General features: G+C 46.0%; 2 long non-coding RNA genes across 3 annotated transcripts in view; both read left to right on the top strand.

Annotated features, from left to right (window-relative positions):
• Gm41917 overlaps positions 1–8,581 on the top strand; it is a 34,735-nt gene extending 26,154 nt beyond the window's left edge. For both annotated transcript variants that reach the window (XR_878396.2, XR_878397.3), the window contains exon 3: positions 8,114–8,581. This is a non-coding gene — a long non-coding RNA (predicted gene, 41917). The remainder of the gene's footprint in view (positions 1–8,113) is intronic.
• A 271-nt stretch (positions 8,582–8,852) lies between these two features.
• Gm35141 lies at positions 8,853–17,639 on the top strand. The gene is made up of 3 exons (XR_001779152.1): positions 8,853–8,981; positions 11,192–11,317; positions 17,447–17,639. It is a non-coding gene; the product is annotated as a predicted gene, 35141 (long non-coding RNA).
• The last annotated feature ends 351 nt before the right edge of the window (positions 17,640–17,990 follow it).

Here is a 17,990-nt window from a genome sequence, read left to right as displayed (position 1 = left end):
CACAGGAATCATCACCCCCACAGCCTGCTTCTTGTCTCCAACCTTTCCTTTCTCAGCTCTGAGCTGACTCAGACACGTTAGTCTGCTCCTTAGGTGGTAGGTGGCTTAGTCAACTAATGGCTTCAGGTTACAAACTATCTCCAATTTGTTTCTGTCTGTCTCTTTGGCCATGTTTTACCAAAGCTGGCTGCTTCCCAATGCAGGATGGTTGTCATTGCAATTTGGCTATGTAAGTCCTTAAATGCATGCTGTAGGGGGGTGATCTTCCTGCAAACACCAAGAAAAAAATGTTCTAGAATTTTATTCTAGTGGGATCTTCTTTTGTGACCATGGTGACTGGAGGAATGACACCTGCTGTGTGGCTCAGAACTGAGCAGGTAGATGGAGTCGGGGTGACTGGGGACGCTCATGGTGGGTGGGTGGATCAAGAAATGATATGGGATCCAGGCCTCCAAAGAAGACACGACTGTGCAGGGGGTGGGTGTTGAGGATTCCACAGATGTGAGCCTGGCACATCTGTGTTTCCAGTGTTTGTATTGCGTCTCTCACCAGATACCTTGGTAAGCCTTCATCACTCTGACCGGTACCAAATCTACTCTCTGATTATGCTCAGAGCTTTTCCTTCTCCGTTTTTTATGGCCAAGCTCTTTCAATGCCACTTCATCTCATGCATAATAACTGACATCTCGGAGGAGGTTAGTGTGGTGCTGGGAAGATAAGAGAGCTTTGAAACGTAAAAACCAAAACCAATACCACTCACACTGGGGTTATGCTCTCTAGTTCCCAATGTGTGGTGTGTGTGTGTGTGTGTACATGTGTATGTAGTGTGTGAACATGTATGTGGTATGTGTGAATGTGTGAGCATGTGTGTGTAGTATGTGTATACATGTGTGTGTGCTGTGTGTGTGTGTGTGTACATGTGTATGTAGTGTGTGAACATGTATGTGGCGTGTGTGAGTGTGTGAGCATGTGTGTGTAGTGTGTGTGAGCGTGTGTGTATACATGTGTGTGTGCTGTGTGTGTGTACATGTGTATGTAGTGTGTGAACATGTATGTGGTGTGTGTGAGTGTGTGAGCATGTGTGTGTAGTGTGTGTGAGCGTGTGTGTATACATGTGTGTGTGCTGTGTGTGTGTGTGTGTGTGTGGTGTGTGTGTGAGCATGTGAATATGTGTGCCTGACTAGAGTCCTTCCACGTTTGAGGCAGACAGGTACTTGTGCTATATCTGGGGGCACCAGAGCCATGCACAACCATATTCTTTATTAGATTGGGCTCAGGAGCACATGGCAGAACCCAGAGTTGTACACGTGAGCCTGAACTAGGAACAGAGTAGGCTGAGGGGAGTGAAATCCAGGCCTAGAGGAGGGACAGAGTGACCTGTGAGAGAAGAATCACTGTGACTGAGTGAATGTGAGGCAGGGCTTGCCTGGAGATGGCCTCGAATCTTCTCTGACCCAGTTTCCCTTTGATCCGAGGAACAACTGTGTGCCCTGCAAAGGTTGAACTAGAGAATCGCTTTTCTGGGACCCCTCCCCCACCCCTCTCCCCAGCTCCCAATCTCTTCTTCTGGACAGAAACTGAGCACAGAAGCAGACAATGTATAAGCCCTGGATTCCTGATGGAGGGGAAGGGAGGAGAGGGAAGAGGTGGAGAGAGGAAGAGGGAGGCAAGAAGCAGGGGTAGGCAGCAGCCAGCAGAGCTCCTGGTGTGGCAGCAGATGAGGCTTGGGGCAGAAGCACCATGAGCAGCAGAGGGAAGGCAGAGAAAGGACAGGAAGACTGGACCCAGGGCTGTCATGAATTCAGGGCCACCTAGGGGCAGCTCTCCCCTCAACCTCAAAATGGATGCTCACGGGTGGCCAGTGCCCAGAGGACTTGGATAAGCCACAGACAAGACCATTTCTAACAAAAACACCACACAGCTAAATATAAGAAAACTTCACGCTTGGGCCAGATAGATGGTTTGGTGGCTCGGAGTTCTCACTGCTCGTATAGAGACCTGTGTTCAGTTGCCAGCATCCACATGGGAGCTCACAATGGCTGGTGATTCCAGCTGCACATGTAATGCCCTTTATGGTCTCCAGGGACACCTTTCACCCACAAACTCCATCCCCCCAACACACGTACACATAAGCAATTTTTAAAAAAAGGTCTTTAAAAAAAGTTTATACTTGACATTTTTTTTTTACAAAAGGAATCCTTTCTACTAAAAATGGGTTAAGAATACTTTACATTCAATAAACAAATATAACTTTATTTGAAAGGATACCGGTCTGTATTCAGTCAAGACTTCGACTCATTGGATCCTTTCTGGTTTCAAAATGTCACAGCCCTTTATCTGGATCCCTTGCTGAAGATATATGGTACTTCAGGAAACCGGCACTTTATTGAGCCATCAAATATGTCAAGGGGAAATATAGAGTGGGTGGCAGGAAGGGCTTCAGAGCAGAAAAATCTTATGGCGACACAGAAATATTTCCCAAGGAAGTTGTTAAAAATCCATTATGTGAGCCATTTTAATGTGTTATTTATCAACATCTAGCCATTAAAAAAAGTTAGACAGCATTATCAACAAAATTCCCCCACTGGTACGGTGGACCAGATGCCCATATGATTTTCAGCATCTGCTGATGATTAAGCTCCAGGATTCTTTCTACCTTTGAATGTAATAGAGAGCAATTGGTCTTTGCATTATAAAATGTCACAGCAAAATCAAACATTTGCTTTCTTAGAAGGAGCAAGGACAGGCCTTAGTAGTTCGTGAGAGATGGCTCAGGGGTCAGGAGCACTCGCCGCTCTTGCAGAGGACTTGGTTTGCTTCCCAGCACCTACATGGCAGCCCAGAAACATCTATAATTCCAGTTACAGGGGCGTCAGTTTATGCCCTCTTTCTGCCCTCTGTGGGCACCAGGCATGCAGCATGTGGTGTACATATATATATGCAGGCAAAGTAATCATACAGATAAAATAAATGCATCTAATTTTAAAAGAATCTAGTTATTTTTGTATAGCTCCCAAGTCATAAAATGTAGGACTGTGTGACTTCAAATGAATGATTTTTTTTTTTAAATGTCAGAGCCACTCTATGGATTTGTTCTGAGATGACACAAAATTGATTTATTGCTGATTAACATGACATATCAACAGTAAGAAGAGTATTAGTACACATTAATTTAAAATGACCCAAAGGGAGGCAGAGCTGAGTGAGAAGAGGGATGTCCAAGGGAGGCCTGGCCGCAGAGGCCACAGGAAGGGCAGGGCAGAAGCAGTTCCAGAACCGGGAGAGTCTACCGTAGTCTATGGTGTTTCATGTGTGCAAGAATTGTGTGCCAAATACTCTCAGTGTTGGTGCGGTGCCCCTGAAGACAGTGGGCATAGAGCTTTTAAAGATGGATATGCACACACCACGCATGCACACACATGCACATCCACACACCAAACACACTGATTAAAAATGGCAACTGGCTATCTCCAAATGGAGGAACAGTTATTGATAGCAGAGAAAAATTTACACCCAAGAGGCACCTCTATCTGGGCTAAGGACACTCTGTATATATGCACGGCATGGATAATTCTGTGTTCCTTTAGAGTTCAAAGTCTCGGGGGTGGGGGGGAACAGGCACTTGGAGCCAGCAAGATATCAGCTACCAGGCTCTTAATTCGCAGAGCAACCCTAAGGAACAGAGACAATTCTGCACCAGTGTTTGAAGTGACCACATAAAGTTCTGTAAGTATGGAGAAGATTGAAGTCAAATATTTACAGTACTGAAGGGCTCACAGGCAATGGAAAAATCACCAAAATTAAGAACATCTGGAGAAAGTCCCAACTGGGCCAGGCAATGAAAAAACATCAGGAAAGAGATAGCGCGGTACTGGGGAGGAAGGTGGCAAGGAGGGGGCTTGCGCTCTATCTCTGTCTCTCTCTCTTTTGCTCTCTCGCTCCTCCCTCCCTCCCTCCCTCCCTCCCTCCCTCCCTCCCTCCCTCCCTCCCTCCCTCCCTCCCTCCTTCCCTCCCTCCCTCGAGGTTGCCTTCCTGGGCCAGGCTTGAGGGAGATGATGTGATCCTGTCTGACTGACTTTACACCCTGCCAAATGGAAAGATCGTTACCCCTCATTTCACAGAAAGGAGCAGTTGCTGATGTATAAGGCAACCTCTGAGTTTAAAAACATGCGCAGGCATAATTATTTCAGACCAATCCATTGTTGTGCACGTCATCAACATAAGGAAGGAGGGTCACTTAGAAAAAAAAATGGCATCAGCCATGGTCACACCCACTTTCCACTTTAATAACTATGGCTCCAGGCCAGTGAGGTGAACCTCTCCTGGCCCCAGTCTTTGCATCTTACAATGTGCTCTTATGGGGACTGGAGAGATGGCTCTGTGATTAAGAACACAGGCTGTTCTTTCAGGGGACTCAGGTTCGAATCTCAGCCTCCGAATGATGGTTCACAAACATCTCTAACTCCAGTTCCAGGGGATCTAACGCCCTCTCCCAGCCGCCACAGGCACACCAGCAGCACACGGAGTACACACAGTCAAATATCCATACATATCAAATAAGAAAATCAATATGCAAACTAAATTAAAATATGTGCAAATGGGTTTCTACGATGCTTAACTGAGGTGATGCAGGCAAAGCACACAGTGCAGATTACCTGGTGCTTGTCATTTTCTTACAAGAGCCTTTAGTTAGAAAATCCAGATGTCAGAGGGAACCTGAAGCTCTATCCTGCACACTGCTGGCCCAGTGGAAAAGATTGCTAAGTTTTGCAGCTTTGAAACTCTCAGAAGTATTTGGGCACAAAGGCACAGGCACAAGCCGAGGAGGCCACTGCAGGGCATTGTAGGGGAGCAAACCCACCATGAACGAGCAGACCTCCCTTCCCCACACCTCCTCCGCCCTGAAGCTTATAACAGGACATCACACAAAGGGACAGCAATCTCAAGACTGCTGCCTACAGCGACTCAGATGCCTGTGAAGTTCAGGCCGTCCTTAGAAGTGTGTTATTTATTCCATGTGTGGTACACTCTCTTGTGTCACCCCTTTGAGAACCTCCTGTCGCTTGGGTAATAGAAAAACTTTGACAAATAAGAATATGTTAGGCTTCAAAAGAGGACTTTTGGCAAAATGCAAGTGTACGGCTGCGAACCAGGACAGAACAGGAGAGTCTAACAGCATTGAAATCACAGTTAGGTCTGCTTGAGTCCCAAGAGCAAGCAAGCTACAGAGAATTCCTAGTCTTAGGCCTGTGTCCACTGCCTCGCAGAGTACCTGGAGCAGTTAATAATAGTGAGTGATGCAGGATGCTAGGTGATCAACTGGTGATGTCTGTCACTGGCTTGGGCAGAGGACAGCAGCACACCACAGCTTTTTAGACTCCCTGTCCATATTTAAGACCTGGCTCAAATGCTGTCTTAAAGCCATCCTTCCAGACTCAGCATCTAGCTCCATCAGAGCTCAGTAGTGATGAGGTTGTCCCTGCTGTTGTATATTTTAGGCAACTAATTTATTACCCAATTGTATATTATAATTGACCCCTTTCTTTTCCTTACTTATAAGCCCCCCGCTGGATGCACACCCTTCTCTTAAACCATCTTCATGTAGCCACAATATCCCTTTCTCTTACACGCGTTCTCGCGACCGGCCAGGAAAGACGCAACAAACCGGAATCTTCTGCGGCAAAAGCTTTATTGCTTACATCTTCAGGAGCCAGAGAGCAAGAGCGCAAGAGCTCTATTGCTTACATCTTTAGGAGCCAGAGCGCAAGAGAGCAAGAGTGCAAGAGCTTTATTGCTTACATCTTCAGGAGCAAGAAGCAAGAGCCAGAGCAAGAGCTCTATTGCTTACATCTTTAGGAGCCAGAAGCAAGAGCCAGAGCAAGAGAGAGAATGGCGAAACCCCGTCCCTTTTAAGGAGAATTATTCTCCGCCTAGGACGTATTACTCCCTGATTGGCTGCAGCCCATTGGCCGAGTTGTCGTCACGGGGAAGGCAGAGCACATGGGGTGGAAAACTACCCTTGGCACATGCGCAGATTATTTGTTTACCACTTAGAACACAGGATGTCAGCGCCATCTTGCAACGGCGAATGTGAGGGCGGCTCCCCACACCTTTCCCCTCTCATGTCTGAGTCTCCCATTCTGGCTTTCTTCTGGTTACTCGAGCTCTTGCTCAGCAGGCACTGGGGGCTGGAGCTGAGACACAGCTGAGGACCGGCTTAGCTGCATTGGGCACCTGGCTCCACATGGCGAAAGCTCAACTCTGCTGATGGGCCTTCCTTTGGATTTGTTACATGATGCTCCTTAGGCTTGGCCGGTTCTGAACTGGGGGGAAGGATGTGGCCCAAATGGAGTCTGACGGACCGATACGAATCAGCCTTGGGCAACTGAACAAGGTCTGTCTGCAGTGGTCAGCAGATTAGTAAGGGGATACCAGAAACCAATGAGCTAAATTCAGAACAAAAGATGAACACATAAAGACCTGGGGTTCTCAGTGGCTGGGCTGCTGGTAAATGATATGGCAGCACTTTCTCAGCTCGCTGGTGGTTTGTGGATGGAGATTGAGAGGCTGGGTAGCTCTTAGTTAAGCAAGTGCTACCAATGCCAGTGTGGGGTCTTAGCTGTCTGATGGTCAGCCACAGAGTAAGAGGTCCACTTGCCCTGGGGAAATGACTGATGGTTCCTCCACTGAATCCTTTCCTGGCCTCCAGCATCCTGGTGGAATCAGTTAAAAGTTGTGCCTGAGAGAATGAATGGGGCTTTATTTTCTTCTCTCATTCTTGTAAATTCTTTGAGGATTTCATACATGATCATATCTATCCCTGTCCCACAAACCTTCCCAGACTCTCTCCCTTCCCGACATAATCAACTTTGTGTCTTTTTTCTTTTTTGGAACCCGTCAGGTCCAACTGTTGCTGACTATATACACTTAGTACATGATCTTCCACTGGGGGCGGGGCATACCCTTAAAGTAAACTGACTGTTCTTGTAACTGTTGGTTGCCAGTAGCTTCATCTAGGGGTGGGGCTTCGTGCCCACCTCCTCTCTCCTTGCTGAGAGTCAGTGTGACGTGGGCTCACACAGGTCTTCTGTGTGCTGTCAAACTGTGAACAGCTGCCCCCATGTGTCCAGAAAGCACAGTTTGACATTGTCACCCACAGCCTCTGCCTCTTGTATTCTCCCCCGTCTCTTCCACGAGGATTCTGGAGCCTTGAGAGAAGGAACAATATGATATAGACACCCTCCTATTCAGGGATGAGCCTTCTGTAGATGCTCATTCTCTACACCTGACCAGTTATAGGTCTCTGTGCGAATTGTGATCTACTGTGAAGAGAAACTTCTCTGATGAGGGGTGGAGCAATGAGTATACTTACAAAGTCCCTTCCCATCCATCAGTGAAGGGCAGAGACCTAGATGTCAGTGTAGTGTTATCTGGCCCTTCAACCAACTGAGCATTGCTTTCTTTCTAACATCTGTGGAGTAATGCTACTCATGAAGGAATATAAATCTCCATGGCGACGGAGACAAGATTTCCAGCCTTATTCCCCTGGGTCAGGGAAGGCCTTCTTATGCCCCTGGGTTCTCAGGCAGAGCCTCCCCCTGGGCAAGCTCCGGGTTAAATATTTTCTCCTTTGCCCTTCAGCCTGCACCTTTTCTTCTGGGAATGGCATCAATTTCTACAGTAAACCAAGACCTGTGTGAAAAATCTTCTTGTTCCCCACGTTGGTAAAGGGGGAGCAGGGTGGGGAGGGGCTTCGTGTGGAACTGGGAGCTTGACTTTCTGTGGAGACTCCTCAAGCAGGCCAGCGATTTCCCAGCTGCCCCAGCCAGATCCACGCATTTAAGACGTCGAGAACAGCTCGAAAGCTACAGGCTGCTGAACATGGCAGAGTCCCACTCAGTAGCTGTGGCTCCCTCAAAGCACCTGTCATCTCTTGACTTAAACTTCCCCTGTATTTATGGGTTCTGTTGAATAGGGGACAAACCCGGGAGGGCCACCCCACGTGCTTTCAAAATCACTATCACATGGGTGATTACATTGCAAGTTCTGCAGCAAGCTCAAGGCGTAGCCTGACCTCTTTGAGAATAATTATGTCTTGTAATTTTCTTGGTAGCTGTCAGAAGAGTCAAGGAAAAGCCCCCATCGACACTAGCTGAAAGGACACCTGGAAGTTGCCCACCTGCTTCAGAAATCGGTGTTCTTGGGAGATGTTTCGGCTACTTCTTTCTCTGCTGTGAGTCCTGGCCTCCATACTCTGAGCTTTAGCCATATCACGTATTGAGGGTTGGTCTGTTGCTATGAATTGCAATGCTAAATGCTGCCCCAGGTTACCTCAGGGATGAGGAGATCCTATGTATCCTTGCCCTCCAAGTTGTCCCTAGTTGGTCAATAAAGATGCCCACAGCCTACAGCTGGACAGAAGAAAGATAGGCATAGTTTCAGTTCCCTGGCTTGGGATTGGAGGGAGGACCACAAGAGAGGGAAAAAGAAGGTGGAGAGAGGAGAAGATGCCATGGGGTAGGAATCTTGAAAACGAGGCCATGAGGGCTAGCCAATTGGAGTGAGAGGGACCCAGATGGAACAAGGCAAGTTATAACTCAGGTTTATAGTTAGGGAAGTAGAGCCTAATAGCTTAGAAGGTAGAAATCTGCCCAGCTCTAGTGCATAAGGCTTATCATAAATATAAAAGTTGTGTGTCTTCTATCTGGGAACTGAATGATCAAAGGTCAGGTAGAAACCCCTGATTGAGTTTAAATATTTACTCCAACACCACAAAGGCTGATCCCTCTGAAATGGTGGACAAAACACATCTTTCCTCCTTCCAAGTTACTCTTTCAGACATTTGCTGAACAACATTGAGGAAAGTGACAAGTGCCGCAGCTCAGTATGGCAAATGACGCAGCTGCATCTGGCATTCCCTGCATCGGTGTGTCCCAGCTTTCTGGACAAAGGCTGCACAGAAAGAACAAAGCTTAAAGGAGGTGAGATAGAGGAATCCACTGGATTAGCAATGACAAAGGCCTCCAAGGTGGCAACAATGGATGCTCTGACGTACTCGTACTCCTCAGACTCCTGCTCTCTCTTCTCCTCGCCCACAACTTAGTATAGTCTCTAGTTAATATGCACTCCCCTCTCTATGTATCACAATCTTGCAGATTCTCCTGGGCCCCAGAGTTCCTTTTCAATGATGGAAAATGTTTGGTGAGCTTAGGAAGTTTCTGAACCAAGATTAGTTCAAAATCAAGTGTGGAAGGAACCCGAGGTGTTTTCCAGTGCGCATGCGTGGGTTGCATCGCACAGCTTCCCAGGAAGCTTGGTTCTGAACCCACATCCCCCTCAACTGCTTGCTGAGTGTGCTTTCCTGTTGCTCCAGAGACTACTGTATACCATGAGCCACAGCACCGTCACTGTGCGAAGTTTTCTGCTTTTGTAGAAACATAATGGTTTCATTATGGAAAAGAGAGATTCATTATCTCCCCCTGCCTTTCCTCAGTGTGGATCAGAGCAGTGTAACTCTGTGTTGTGTTGTGTTCGATTTACAGTGGTTTTCAACCTGGGAATGGCAATCCCTTTGGGGCCCCATATCAAATATGCTGCATGTCAGATATTTACATTATGATTCAAAACAGTAGCAAAATTACACTTAGGAAGTAGCGAGAAGAATGGGTTTATGGTCAGGGGTCACCACAACATGAGGAACTGTGTTAAAGGGTCGCAGTATAAGACCCCTGAAGCTGGGCCTCTGCTCAAGTCCCGAGATGAGCTGGCCAGCACCCCAGTGTCCCGAGAGAAAACCACACCTGATGCAAACTGCAAGAGGTTTTATTAGCAGCTAGCTGAGGACGAAGTCCCTCCACTGTGCAGGGCAGGGGAGTTCGACCGGAGTGGTGACAGTAGGGGACTTTTAACAGCTAGCTGAGGAATTGGGAGGAGTTGGGAGGAGAGTTGGGAGGAGTTGGGAAGAGTTGGGAGGAGAGTTGGCTACAGCTCTTTTCTGGGGGTGGGTGGGGTGGGGGGGGTGGGGGTGGGGGGGTGGGGGAGTGGGGGGTGGTGGGGGTGGGGGGGTGAGCTGCAGCCTCCTCTCCAGCGTCTATCTCCATGTCCTTGTAGGTCTTCCTACAATTATCGCATCTCTGGCTGTAAGGCACAGAAACAAAAAGGTGTTTTGCTGGCTATAGAAAACAAAGAGCTTCTTTCTGGCTGCATTTTTAGAGATCAGGGAAAACACCTTGGGGAACGTCCAGGGGCCTTACCTTCCAGGTAGAAACACTCTTAAGTCAGGGTCTCACAGCAGCATTAGGAAGGTTGTGAACCATTGGTTAGAATATTTGATTTTGAGCACTACTGTTTGCGTTGCTGCTTTAGGGTTCATGAGGAATTGATCAATGAGTTTTGACATGAGGTTAAGCCAGAATTTCTAGCAACTTCTGACAAGGCTCAGACATACTTCTGTCATACTGTACTATGTAGTTATGCTTTTAGTATTCACAATTATAAAATCAAACCTATGGCCAACTCTGAAAAATGTTGATGATTCTCTGTGTTACGCAGTCCCTCAGATTCAGTTGGCATTTAGTTCTGTATGTAATGGCAAGTAAGCACACCCATTTCAACAGTATGCACATTTGTATGTGTACCAAATAATTACTTTAAATTTAAATTTATGTATAACGAATTACCAGCAAATGTTTGCTTTGTATAGTCATCTGCTTGGGTCACATAAAAATTTCTTAGGTGAGGGCTCTGTTGGGAAGATGTTTGTTTAGCACATAGGATATCCTGAGCTTCATTCCCAGGTCTGTATTAACCAAGACACAGTAGCATAAGCCTGTAATTGCAACAGGAAATTCAGAAGTTCAAAGATATCCCCTGCTACATTGTGAGTTCAAGGGCAGCCTGGGTTACATGAGATCCTATCTCAAAATGAAATAAAATAAAATAAAATAAAATAAAATAAAATAAAATCCCACCTTTCTCAAATGAATAGAGGTCAGAAGGGAACAAACAGGCCCCCAAAGCCTTGACTTGCAGACAATTTCAGAGGTAAGCCTCTTACCGTGACGTGTGCTCTCAATTCCTCTCAAGAAGCTATTAGTATATCAGATAGTGACATCATTATCTTCTGACATGGGAACAATTTGGGAACTCAGTACCGGGAAGTCTCTGGTTTGATTCTGAAATTCCTCCATAGAAGCTTCTGAGATTTCAGAGCTCAAGCATCCAACTCGAGGCACCGGGAAGAGGCTCACCATGGAAAGTAGAGACCCCTCGTGAGGCCAGTTGCCATGTGTCACAGGACGTCTGCTGATAATTTCAAGTAAGAGTCCCATGTAATTGGTGGCAGAACACTTGAGGATGTGGGGAAGGGGGGGGGGGGAACTCAGTGGACATTTGCCACAGGTCAGGATGCCTTTCTAGACTACAAATGCTGCCACGTGGGAAAGCCTCAGAGGAGCCTCAGAGAGTCCTCACTCTGAGCTTGTCACCATGCCTGTCTGCTGCAGCCTCTAACTCAGCGTCTGCCTTACAAATGCTGCTTAGAATTTTTCTGAAGTTGTACAAGATTTCGCTCAACTCTGGGTACCACAATGAGACATTGTCCCTGAACTCACTCTCCTCCTACCCTCTGACCCTTCCTCCTGGGGTGACTGTGCATTTTCCCAAACTCTTAACAGACAGCACCTCAATAACAATGGCCCTGCATGTAGCTTACACTTGCGGGGTGGAATAGGGGCTCCTTTGTTGCTGGAGGTAGGGGAAAGGGCATAAATTAACCCAATCTTTACATTCCTGTGAAAAACATGTGGACATTTTAAAGAGATCGAAATTCAATTTTGTATTTCATTAAAAAAAAAAAAAAAAGAATTCCTTGCACACAAACTGCCCTGACAATATTTAAGGAAACACAACTAAAAAGCCATGCCCACGGTCTCCCCATCCCGACAAATGTAATCATTTTTATTTGCCACGTTTCCTTCCAACCCTTAACCCCCCCCCCCCCCACACACACCCAAAGCATCCCCTCCATTGTCAGCAAAGCGCCACCGGCTTTTAGAAGAGTCACATTGTGATGGAGATGTCTCTTTTAGATAGTTATGTACCATTATTAAAGATTCAAAATACCATTAATTTCCTTCAAGCTCCATTATGTTTACCATCTATCAGGGTGGCAGCCCATTAATCACATCCTCGGTGCCTCGGGAGCAAGGGTGGACTCTGCTTCTAACAGGAGTCTGAGTACGGGACCCACAAAGGCAGGCCTTTCGCCAGCTGCTGACCCTGGGAGCAACGGGGTCTTTAATGGTCTCCTCTGAGGTAGAAACTCTCCTTTAGAAGATGAAATGAAAGGCTAGAGGGGTTTGAGGAGACAAAGAAAATGAGCTCATTCTCCCACCGTCTCTGTCAGAAGAGCAGTTGTGGACACAGCTGCCTTTACATAGTAGCCAGTAGAATGCAGAATGAGAGGGTCTTGACTGCCCCACGGTGTCCCCTGCCTGGGCTGACAGCTGTGTTGGAGCTGGGTGAACCTCAGGTTGCAGGAAGGGTGGAGGTCTGGGTGCTGCCATCATCCTATCTGCAGGGTTATGCCATGGGAGGAGCTTGGGATCAGTAAGTATCAAGTTCTCGCTGACAGAGTTTGCAACACAATATCAAGGGAGCGGTGGATCAAGGGGGCGGATCAAGGGAGCGGCGGGACCTTTCTGACACTTTTTCCTCTCACCTGAAACAGAAATCACACTAAATTATTTATATAATAGGCGATCTTGAGCCAAATTCTAGATGATAGTGTCTTTTTTAATCCCCCCCCCCACTCGAGACTGTAATAAAAGCCTCAGACAAACCCAATTAAGGAAGAAAGAATTTATTTTAGCTCACGGTTCGAAGTACAGTCTGTCACGGTGGGTGGTTGAGGCAGCAGGAGCTTGGAGCAGCTGGTCACCTGACCTCTGCCATCTCAAGAGAGCTAACGTATGCATGCTAGTGCTTTCTCTGTATAGTTCAGAATCCCAGCCAGGGAATAGTGTACTCCACAGAGGGCAGATCTTCACAAATCAATTAATCCTCCACAATTTTATCCAGAAGTCCACCTCCAGGGTGACTATAAATTCTATCAAGTTGACAACTCTAAGCATCACAATAGGCGTATATGCAAACTGGGAAAGAGAGCAGACAAAGATTGCAGTTTGGTCCTCATCCTGAAAAATTAAATTATATTCAGTGAGGCGAAGTAGCAGGGCTTCATATTCAAACAGCAGTGAGTGGGGTCTTGACTACCATGGTCAGTTCCAAACCTAGATGGCTATGTTGAGGGAGCTGGCAAAGAATTCTGGGAGTGTTTGTGAGCAATTGGCATTTTAATCAGCAAATGAATATGGGAAACTCTACCCTTGACCTCTAAGGAGAGTTCTGTCCCATGGGGTCTGGATAGAATGGAGAAACACAGGAATGGGCACACATTAGAATCTTGAACATTAGAAGTCCAGCTTCTCCTGACCTCAGATTCCAGCACATGCAGCTCTTCCTATAATGCCTTTCATGGGACTAACTGGTTCCCAGGTCCCAGTTTCATAATGAGTGCTACTTGTCTAATTATCTCTCTGTTCCTGGGGCCTTCAGCCATGAGCTGAGCCTGATTCCCATCTTTCCAGATAGCAGGTACCTGTTGAGGGACTTTTCAGAATCCACAGTAATGGCATTAAATTCTTTCAATACTCTGCCATAATATACTCATATCATCTGTACATATGCATATACTGCTATGCCCATGTCCCTGACCTTCTGTGCATGCATACATATTGTATGTACCTGTCCATGCAGCAGGGGAAACCCTAAGTAATCTACCCTCTAAGATTAAGAAGAAGTTGGGGCTGGATAGATGGCTCACAGGTTGAGAGCACTGACTGCTGTTCCAGAGGTCCTGAGTTCAATTCCCAGTAACCATATGGTGGCTCATCTATAATGGGGTCATCACCATGAAAACAGATTCTAGAACTATTAGAAGGCAAGGTTGATGTTTGCCTCTGCTTGATCTAGAACATCATCCTGTAGACAGCCCTTTGGATGTTGCCTGGAGCCCATATACAAGTTCTTCAGCCAGGATGACTGGGCCCACTGACTCTAGTCATGACTTTCCATAGAATGTGAACATGGCTATCCTAGTGAGCACATAGAGGTCACATTCGAGCAGAGCCTAGTCTTGTAAACATACTCTAAGCCCTGCTTTCTGGGTGGCATACCCCAACCAAGCTGAGTGAGTGCACAGCCAGAGTGGGGTTACTACAAAGTTACATGTGGCCATCAAGGCTTGAGATGGAAGCCATTTGCCCATTGTGTCCCACTGCAGACTAAATCCCTCTCCCTTATCCTCACCTCCTCTGTAAGAGATTTATCTTATTTTTAATGATGTGTCTATGTGGTAATTTGAAGGAGAATAGCCTCCATATAAGTCATATATTTGAGTGTTTGGTCTTCATTTGGTGGAACTCTTTGGGAAGGATTAGGAGGTGTGGCCCTGTTGAATTAAGTGTTTCAATGGGGATGGGTTTTGAGGGTTCAAAAGCCCACACCATTCTCAGTTATATCATTTTGCTTCCTATTCATGGCTTGTGATATGAACTCTCAGCTACTGTTCCAGCTCCATGCATACCTGCATGCATGTTCCCCACCATCATGGTCCTTATACTCTACTCCATCTGCAACTGTGCGATGGTTTGAATAGGTTTGGCCCCCATAAACTCATGTGTGTGAGTGCTTGGCCCATAGGGAGTGGCACTATTAGGAGATGTTGTCTTGTTAGAGGAAGTGTGTTACTGGGGGTGACTTTGTGGTTATATATGCTCAAGCTAAGCCCAGTGTGAAACACAGTCTCTATCTGCTGCTTGCAGATAAAGATCTAGAACTCTTGACTCCTCCAGCACCATGTCTGCCTTTGCACTGCCATGCTTCCTGCTATGATGATAATGGACTGAACCTCTGAAACTCTAAGTCTGCTCCAATTAAATGTTTTTCTTTGTAAGCGTTGTCTTAGTAATGGTGTCCCTTCACAGCAGTAAAACCCTTACTAAGACAGAAGTTAGTACCAGGAGTGGGGTATTGCTGTGATAGACTTGACAAAGCTTTTGTTTGGAGGAATGTGGATTCTGAAACTTTGGGTTATAAAAGCAGTTGAATGCTTTAAGTGGGGCTTAGTAGGCCATCCTAGCAAGAACATGGAAGACAGTGGTGCTGAGGGTCATTTGGACTGGGGGTATGTGAGGAGCACTGGCTCAAGAGGTTTCAGAGGAGACAGGTTTGATATTTTACCCATGTGGCTGCTTTTTGCCCTTTGTCCAAATAGCCTAACTGAATCAAAAGTGAAGAGATTTGGATTAATTGCATTGGCAAAGGAAATCTCAAAACAACTTAGATTCTGTCCTGTGGTTTACTCTTAGAAGAACATTTGGATGGAACGGAGCAGCTGTATAAGGAAAAGTATGAAATTCAAGGATTCAAATATAAAGTTCAAGGATTCAAAGGGATACCAGGAAGTAGAATGGAGCCAAACCCTGTGTTCAAAGAGATAAACAAATTGGAGATATTAAATAGAATTAAGGGAGTGGTAGCCTTGGGGCAAGATCCCACCCAACTAAGTTTCTGTCTTGTGAGAAGGAATTAAAGGTCCAGGCATGGTGGCACATACCTTTAATACATGCCTTTAGGAGACAGAGGCATGCAGATCTGAGTTCAAGGGCAGTCTACAAAGTAAGTTCCAGGGCAACCAAGCTTAGGTGGTGAAAGAAGCCACGGAAAATAGAAAGCTGGTAAAGATGCAATTGAATGAGGGGACCATGTTCCAGCCCCTGCAAGCAACAGTACTTGACCATTTCGGCTACATGGTTCTGACTTTAGAATCAAGGACAGAAGAAAGGGGCTGCGGAATTTCCCTCCATGACTTGGGAAAGAAAGCTTTTGAGGCCAGGGCTGTGTCAGGGGTGTCCCTGCATGAAAGTCTAGAGAAGCCATTGCATGAAGCTGCGAAGATGAAGCCTGGATTGCCTTGGGGACTCGAAGCCTTAGAGATGCCAGAGCTGTGGGACACACGCCAAGGAAAGCTGCTAACAGGGAGTGGAACCAGCACAGGAGAAGGAAACTAAAGGAGTTGGAGATCTGGAGAGCATTTTGACTTCAGAAATGGAGATGCAGAGCTTGAGTTTGCCCAGCTGGTTTTTGGTCCCGCTTTGATTCAGTATCTCCTCACTATGCTTCCTTCCCTACACTTTGAAATGGTAACGCACATCCTATGCCATTATATAGTGGAAGTATGTGACCTGATGATTTCATAGGGAATTACAGTAAAGACATTTCCCCGAATCTCAGAAAAGTCTTGGAACTTTGGGACTTTTAAACATTGTTGAGCCTGTGATAGACTATGGGGAATTTTAAAGTTGGAGTAAATGCACTTTGAATTATGTTATGGCTACAAGCCTATGTGGGCCAGGGAGTAAAATGTGGTGGTTTGAGTAGATATAGTCCCTATAGACTTATGTGTGAATGCTTGGCCCATAGAGAGTGGCACTATTAGGAGGTGTGGCCTTTTTTGAGTAAGTGTGGCCTTAATTGGAGGAAGTATGTGACTAAGGGTCGGCTTTGAGGTTATATATGTTCAAATTACACCCAATGTGAACTTCTGCTGCCTGCAGATCAAGATGTAGAACTCTTGGCTACACCATGTCTGCCTACACACCGGCATGTTTTCCACCATGATGACAATGCGATAAACTTCTGAAACTGTACGCCAGCCCCAATTAAAGGTTTTTTTTAAAAAAAGACTTGCCATGGTCATAGTGTCTCCTCACAGTAATAAAACCCTAACTAAGGCAAACAGTGAGCCCCAAATTAAATGATTTATTTTATAATTACCTTGGTCATTAGAAAATTAGCTAAGACTGTATATATGTGTCTTTGTATATGGATATGTGCATACTTGTGTGGGTTCCCACAGAGTCCAGAAGAGGCGGTTAGATCCCCTGGAGCTGGAGTTACAAACAGTTGTGAGCCACCCTAGGTGAATGCTAGAAACTTAGTTCATACTGTAAGAGTCACAAATGCTCTTAACCACTGAGCCCCTTCCAGTGCCTTACACTAGCTTTTCAAATCAAGGGTTAAATGTTAATTTTTATCTCCTCTTTTCCTTGGAATCTTTCATCTTTCACTCTGCCCTGAATCTTCACTAATTGTAGCCCAGACAATGTAATTTTAACACTTAGTTCTAAAATAAAATAAATCTCTTGAAGAGGCCATAGTGGAGGTAAGGAGAATTTAGCTCGCTGTATGACACAATGCACAAGCACCTCCCACCTTTTTAGATAAAGCAAGCTGCAGCAAAAACAGAAATGGCCTGTTGTTTATTGTCCTCATCCCTCCTTAAAATGCACTTAACCTTCAGCTTGCGTCATTCATCCTCTAGGGCCCTGGACCGAGTCTCTTCTGCAGTAATTCATCATGAGTTTCCCATGCACGGAGAAGCATCCGGTAGGTGATCACTGTCAAATAACAGTATATTCTACCCTGTGGTTTCCTCCTTGGTCACGGTCTTTAGAACTGTTGTGGAAGCGTCTTCATTGCCAGGGTGTTCAGATTGAACCTTTGACATCCCCCCTCCCGCTGCAAAGCATTCTTTCTTATTGGTCAGTTTCCAAAATCCACATATGCTCCACATAACAACACCAAAAGAACAAAACAGATAGATGCAAAACTCCATGGTGTTTAGTACACCATATGTGGGCACATTCTAAGGGCATAGTTTAGGGAATCTTAGACTTTCGTATGACCCTGCATGAGATTATTCAGTTATGTGATGGAATCCTCTTAAGTGGGCATTGAAAGAGGAAGTCATATCATCATATCATGTCAAAAACTGTACTTGGGAAGAATGAGGAGGAAGAGGAGGAGGAGGGGAAGGGGAAGGGAAAGAAGGGGAAGGGGAAGAAAGGGGAAGGAAGGGGAAGGTG

Source organism: Mus musculus, chromosome 1 (assembly GCF_000001635.26).
Source record: "Mus musculus strain C57BL/6J chromosome 1, GRCm38.p6 C57BL/6J".
NCBI lineage: Eukaryota > Metazoa > Chordata > Mammalia > Rodentia > Muridae > Mus > Mus musculus.
This window is presented reverse-complemented; position numbering and strand designations above follow the sequence as displayed.